This window comes from Chrysochloris asiatica, unplaced genomic scaffold (genome assembly GCF_000296735.1).
Source record: "Chrysochloris asiatica unplaced genomic scaffold, ChrAsi1.0 scaffold00335, whole genome shotgun sequence".
NCBI lineage: Eukaryota > Metazoa > Chordata > Mammalia > Afrosoricida > Chrysochloridae > Chrysochloris > Chrysochloris asiatica.
The window spans coordinates 1,086,027-1,093,554 of NW_006408853.1; the positions used below are offsets into that span (position 1 = coordinate 1,086,027).

General features: G+C 39.3%; 1 pseudogene; it reads left to right on the forward strand.

Moving 5' to 3' along the window:
* Positions 1–6,699: 6,699 nt before the first annotated feature.
* LOC102834794 lies at positions 6,700–7,245 on the forward strand (annotated as a pseudogene).
* Positions 7,246–7,528: the final 283 nt, after the last annotated feature.

Consider the following 7,528-nt stretch of genomic DNA (forward strand, 5'->3'; position numbering starts at 1 on the left):
GTTGCGTGGTTGCTGTTAAATAGGAATCTCCTTGTGCTAGGGCCCTTAAGTCCGGCTCAAAGGCGGGATTTCCATCCTCAGATGTCAATCAAGAGGCAGAAGCGCAGCAGGGGCAACTGGGTTGTAGTGAGATGTTTTGGTTGCACTTGTGGGCCTCTAAGTTGGTCGACCCCGCCTCAAAGCCAAGATCCAACCGTTAGACTAGGAAGGCACTCTGGCGTCCCGGGTAAGTAGGACAGCCTGGCGGGCCCTTGCAGTCTCTTCCCGCTAGGCAGCATCTCCCCATCGACCTGGTCTCCAGACACCTCTCACACTGCCACTCCGTGGTCTGGGTTTCATTTAACACCTCCACCAGGTCTGCGCAGTTCTCGCACATCATTTAACTGCCACCCTCCATGGTATTAGTGAAATGAAATGGACTAGTATTAGCCATTTTGAATCTGACAGTCACATGGTTTACTATGTCAGGAATGAAAAATTGAAGAGGAATTGTGTCGATTCATAACCAAAAAGAACATTTCAAGATCTGTCCTGAAGTGCAATGCTGTCTGTGGCTGCAGCTGTGGAAAAAGACAATGGAAACACTCTATGTCATCAGCCAAAACAAGACCAGAGGCTGACTGTGGAAAAGATCATCAATTGCTCATATGCCAGTTCAGGCTACAGCTGAAGACAAATTTTAAAAGTCCTTGAGAGCCAAAATACAAACTTGAACATATCCCACCTGAATTTAGAGATCATCTCAAAAGCAGAGTTAATGATCTAGACACAAATGATCTAAGACCACAACAGTGTGGAGTTGTCAATAACTTCATACACGTAAAAAGCAAATGACATTAAGAAGATAAGAAAGAAAAAAAAAGAAAAAAAAGACTAAAATGGATGTAAGAGGAGACACTGAAACTTGATCATAGATTACCTTTTGGAATGATAAAACCCTGACCATTTCTTTTGGGTACAGTGTCTCTGTATTCCTTCCATCTTCTTGTGTTGCCTCCTGTTTCATTCAATATTATGTCCATAGAATCCTTCTATACTACAACTCAAAGCTTGAATTTTTTTTTTCAGTTCTCTCAGTTTGAGAAATGCTGAGCATGTTCTTCCCTCTTGATTTTCTAACTCCAGGCCTTTGCACATTTTGTTATGGTTATTTGACCTTTTCTTCTTGAGCTACTCTGAAATTTTCAATCACTGGCATAGAGACTATGATTTACAGTATTTCACAAAATGGAGAAATTTGGCTAGAAGGGCCCTGCAATTATAAAACTAAAATATTTCCTTGGGTATTTATTCTGTGCTTTCTTGTGCCTCATGGAGGATTTATCATATTAAATGAGCTGTGCTGAGACTATCGTAGAAGCAAAGATGAATGACTGAATGTTTTTCAGTCAATGAAGCTATGTTTTGAACTTAATAAAAGTGTAAGGTAGAAAATGAAAAGTGCCTAGCAGATGCACAGGTAAAATTGTAAAGGGATGTCGTGAAGAGAAGTTAACTTCCAGTTCATAGATGTTGGAGGAGTGTTCTTCAATCCTTACCCCACATCTGCAATCAATTCTTCACTGTAGCAGGAAATCAATTCATAACTCTGTGCCAGTTTTCCATTGCACAGTGAAGAGATCGAGTTATTACCTTGACTTCTACCTATTTCTCCGACCTCATGCTCCTCTTGCCCCACTCAAAGTATTCTCTATGTTTTGGGAACACAAGCTCATCCTTTCCTAGGTCTTTTCACTTACCTATTTATCTGCTGCGTGTTCCATAGTTGGACTTTGACTATTTTTATACTTTAATCATCAGTTCTCAAGCCACTTCTCTTGTGAGGTCATTCTTGATCACCTCATCTAAATAAATTGACTGTGCCCTCTTTAACCACCCATCTCTTTATACCTATCATTATTTTATTTTCTTCCCAGTGTTATCACAGTCTAATACTGTGCTTTTTCTTGTTCGTTTATTCATTAATTGCTTATTATCTGTCTCTCCCCATTAGAATGTAACAAAAATAGGGACAATTAGAATGCAGCAAGAATAGGAATTTTTCTGTTATGTTTGCTGAAAAATATCCAGCATCTAGGTTAATATATTATGGACATGTATCTATATGTATTGATAATTTAATGAATGAGGAGATATTTTTTTGGAATGAAAGTTTAGATTAAAATATTCACTATTCCTAACTCCCCCAATGAGATGAATCAGCCAGGTGGCATCATTGATGGCGTCAAGTGTGGCAGTGGTAGTGAGGTTGGCCCAGGATAGGACATTATTTCGTGTTGCTGTGCGTGGGGTCGCTATGAGTTGGTTCCAACTCGATGGCACCTGACAACAACAACAATTCCTAATTCATGTTTCATACTATAAGTTCTTAATGCTACCTACTCTCAAAAGAGCTCTGGTAGCGTAGTGGTTGCTAATCGGGTTGCAAACCACAAGGTCAGCAGTTCAAAACTACCAGCTGTTCCTTGCGAGAAAGATGAGGCGTTCTGCTCCCATAAAGATTTACAGCCTCAGAAACCCTGTACCAGGTCTCTATGAGTTGGAACCGACTCCACAGCATATAGCCATCAGCCACCAACTCTCAGTTAGGTCAACCACTTTCCCCACCCATGGGATTTTGGTCATTGATTTCCTCTTGCTCAATGGACACTCTCATCAACTTCTAGACTCAAATTAATACATATCTTTGTGTACCTCTTTTCTAAATCTCTAAGGATAGTAATTAACTTTTTTTGTTTTCATGCATTCCTCAATGTTTTGCTACATAGTCATATTGTTTTTTATGTCTTATTTTGATATTATTTTGTACTTGCTTTTGTTTGTATATATTGTTTCTGTTACTTGCCATCAAGTTGATTTAGGTTGATGGCAACCCTAAATATACAGAGCAGAACTGATCCATTGGGTTTTCAAGCTATGACATTTCACAAGTAGAAATGTCATAGCTTGCCAGGCCTTACTTTGGTGGTACTTCTGGATGGGTTTCAACCACCAGAAGTTAATTATTTGCACCACACAGGAACTCCTATACTAGTGATGACCAGTTGAAATATAATGTAAACCACATGTGTAATTTTCTAGTTGTTGTTAAGTGCCATCAAGTCAGTTCCAACTCAAAGAGGCAATATATATAACAGGCCCTCTACAATCCTCACAATTATTAGTTTGAATAATTTTTGTTTGAATAATCAATGTGAACTAATTATTGCTGTCACAGTGTCATTACATCTCAATCAGGGTCTCCCTCTTTTTCACTGACCCTTCACTTTACAAGGCATGATATACTTCTTCCTAGTCCGGAAGTTCCACTGAAACCTGTCAACCAAACGTAATCCTACTAGTATTTGAAATACCAGTGGTGCAACTTCCAACATCACACAACACACTAGCCACCACACTGAAACAAACTGACAGATGGGTGGTGGAATTTTCAGACCATGAATTTTTAATATGCAAATTCATTTTGAAGCTGAAGAAATAAAAACAAGTCCACAAGAGCCAAATTATGACATTGAGTATATTGTTGTTAAGTGCTGTAGAGTCACTTCTTACTATACTGACCCTATATAAGGTTTCCAAGGAGTGGTTTGTGGGTTTGAACCACTGACTTTGTGGTTAGCAGTCCAGTGTTTATCCTAGGATTCCATATAAGGGCCTTGTGTATATATCACCTGAATTTAGAGACCAACTCAACAGCAGATTTCATGCATTAGACATTAATTACCAATGAGCTGAGGTATTGTGGGATGACATCAAGAACATTATATATGAAGGAAATAAAGGTCATTAAAAGACAGGAAAGGGAAAAAATGGATATCTGAAGAAACTCTGAAACATACTTTTAAATATAGAGAACAGCTAAAGCTCTGGAAGAAGTAATGAAATAAAAGAGCTGAACAGAATATTTCAAAGGGCAGCTTGAGAAGACAAAGTCAAATATTATAATGAAATGTACAAAGAACTGGAATAAGAAAATTGAAAGTAAAGAATATCTCAGCATTTCTCAAGCTGCAAGAATTGAAGAAAATATTCAAGTCTTGAGTTGCAACATTGAAGGATTCATGAGCAAAATACTGAAAGATGCAGGAGGTATCAAAAGAAGATGGAAGAAATGCACATAGTCACTATACCAATAAAATTGGTCAATATTCTACCATTTCAGGATGTAGCATATGATGAATAAATGATACACTTGAAGGAAGAAGTTCAAGCTACACTGAAGGCTTGGCAAAAACAAGTCTCTGAGACAGCCATCTTCACCAGCATCATGGCTGCTTTCAGAGCTCTGGTGTAGCCAACATCATCAAAAAGAGTACCAAGAAGTTTATCCGGCATCAATCAGACCATTATGTCAAAATTAAGCATAACTGGTGCACAGTCCAGAGGCATTGTCAGCAGGGTGCAGAAAAGTTTTAAGGGCCAGATCTTAATGTCCAGCATGGCTTATGGGAGCATCAGGAAAACAAAACACATGTTGTCCGGAGTTGTCCACAAGTTCCTTGTCCAAAATGTCAAAGAGTTGGAAGTGCTGCTGCTGTGCAACAAATCTTACTGGGCAGAGATTGCTCACAATGTTTCCTCCAAGAACCACAAAGCCATAGTGGAAAGAGCAGTCCAGTTGACCATCAGAGTCACCAATTCCAATGCCAGGCTGTGCAGAAAAGAAAATGAATGGACAGCCTATTTGTAAGCTTCCTTTTACTAAATAAAACTATAAAGGAATGCTGGTATAGTGCTGTGGGTTAATGCACTGGACTGCCAATTCATTTTGAACCATAAAAAAGTGGTTCAAGCTTACAAGTCACTCCTCAGAAACCCTATACAGTCTCACAATGGGGTTGGAATCCAGTTAACAGCACTTAACAATAACAATGAAACCATAAAAGCAGGGCTCCAAAAATAGATGGAATACAAACTGAAATGTTTCCATCTCATCTCCACCAAGAAAATTTAAAGATATCTACCTGGACAATCCAATGGAAAAGATTCATATTTGTGCCTATTCCTAAGAAAGGTGAGCCAATGGAATGTAAAATTCACTGAACAATAGCACATGAAGTGAAATTTTGCTGAGTGTAGTTAAAAAATAACTGCAGCATTACAACCACAGAAATTCAAATGAGATTCAAGAGGATATGGAATGAAGGATATCATGGTTGACATAAGAGGGATATTTACTAAAATCAGGGAATACCAGAAAGATGTTTATTTGTGCTTTATTAACAAGTATGCTGAGCAAATAATCTGAGAAGCTGGGTTCTATGAAGAAAAACATGGCATCATGATTGGAGGAAGACTCATTAACAACCTGAGATATGCAGATGATACAACCGTGCTTGCTGAAAGTTAAAAGGACTTAAAACATTTACTAATGACGATCAAAGAGAACAGCCTTCAGTATGGTTTGCATCTCAATGTAAACAAAACAAAAATCCTCAACACTGGACCAATAAACAACATTCTTATCAATGGAAAAAAGATTGAAGTTGTCAAGGACTTAATTTTTCTTGGATCAATTATCAACACTCATGGAAGCAGCAGTCAAGAAATCAAATGATGTATTGCATTAGACAAATCTGCTGCACAAGACCTTTTTAAAGTGTTGAAGAGCAAAGATGTCAGCTTGAGGACTAAGGTGCGCCTGACCCAAGCCATGGTATTTTCAATAACCTCATATGCATGCGAAAGCTGGACAGTGAATAAGGAAGACCATAGAAGAATTGATGCATTTGAGTTATGGTGTTGGAGGGGAATATTGAAAGTGCCATGGGCTGCCAAAAGAGCCAACAGATCTGTGTTGGAAGAAGTGCAGCCAGAGTGCTCCTTGGACGCCAGGATGGCCAAACTTTGTCTCTCATACTTTGGGCATATTGTCAGGAGGGACCAGTTGCTGGAGAAGGATATCATATTTGGTAGGGTGGAGAGTCAGAGAAAAAAAGGAAGACCCCCAACAAGATGGATTGGCCAAGTAGCAGCATTGATGGACTCAAGTGTGGCAACAATAGTGAGGTTGGTCCAGGATCTGTCAGTGTTTCGTTCTGGTTGCTATAAGTTGGTACCGACTTGATGGCACCTAAAAACAACAACAATGGCTTTCAACTGTGTTGATCATAACAAGTTATGGATAATATTATAAAGAATGGGAATTTCAGGACACTTAATCATGCTCGTGAAGAACCTGTGCATACATCATGAAGCAGTCAAGAGAACAGAATTAGAGATACTGCCTAGTTTAAAATTAGAAAAGGTGTATGTCAGGGTTGGATCCTTTCACCATACGCATTCAGTTTGTTAACTGAATAATTTGAGAAACTGAATAGTATGAAGAAGAGTGTGGCAGCAGGACTGGAGGAAGACTCGTCAACAGCCTGTGATATACAAACAGTACAACCTTGCTTGCTGGAAGACAAGTGGACTATGAATATCAGAGATTACAGCCTTCAGAATGAATTGCACATCATTGTCAAGAAAACAAAACCCTAACAACTGTAGCAATAAATAACATGATAACAGAGAAAAGATTGAAGTTGTCAAAGGTTTTATTCTGCTTGGATCCACAATCAACACTCATGGAAGAAACAGTCAAGAAATCAAATGACAGAGGCGCTTCTGAGGCCGGTGGTAGATTGCAGGCTGCTGGCTACACGGCTGAGGAGAACTGTGAGTGGGTTCGGTATCTCGGGTCTGGGTTTCGCCACGATGAGTGCTGCCAGGGAGTCCCACACACACTAGGTGAAGTGTTCAGCCTCTCCAGACAATGATCACCGATCTAGCAATTGGGAGGCAGCAGACTTAGGTAATGAAGAGAGAAAATAGAAGTTCCTGAGACTCATGGGATCAGGAAAGGAAGAACATACTGGTGGCTTGTTAAAGGAGATCACAAATCAACATCTCACTTTCAAACAGGGGAAGAAGACAATAAAATTAATGAAGAGCTGAATGGAGTCTCAGTATCAGCAAAGTATGGACAGCAAATTATCAGGAAGGTATCGACATTGTGGACTTGGCTTCAGTGAGCTAGAAGACTATGATGGAGAAGGTGATATGCCAGGAGATGAGGAGGATGATGAGTCATCTGACCCTGAAAGCCCAGATGATTCTGAAAGTGATTCAGAGTCAGAGAAATAAGAATTTGCTGAAGAACTACAAGCTCCAGAACACCCTGACAAGGTGGAGGATCCCACAAACAAGAAGAATGCAAAGAGCAATTATGAGATGATGTTTGTTAAATCCAGTGGCTCATAACTCCCCAAACACTTAACTGTTCATATTAAAAGTAAGCCTTATTGTCATAATGCACAGTGGAAGACTGCTTATAGAGCACACACCTTTATATTATAAATTTTTTAAAGGCCCTTTTAAAAAAATTTCAAACAGTGTTTGCTTTCAGTTGCTGTGGGTTACACTTTTGTGGTCATGACTATAATCATGTTTGTAAAGAGTAAGAGTTGTATTGTGAGTTACTGTGATTCTGAGGGCTATGCCGCCGGTATTTTAAATGCCAGCAGGGTCACCCATGGTGGACAGG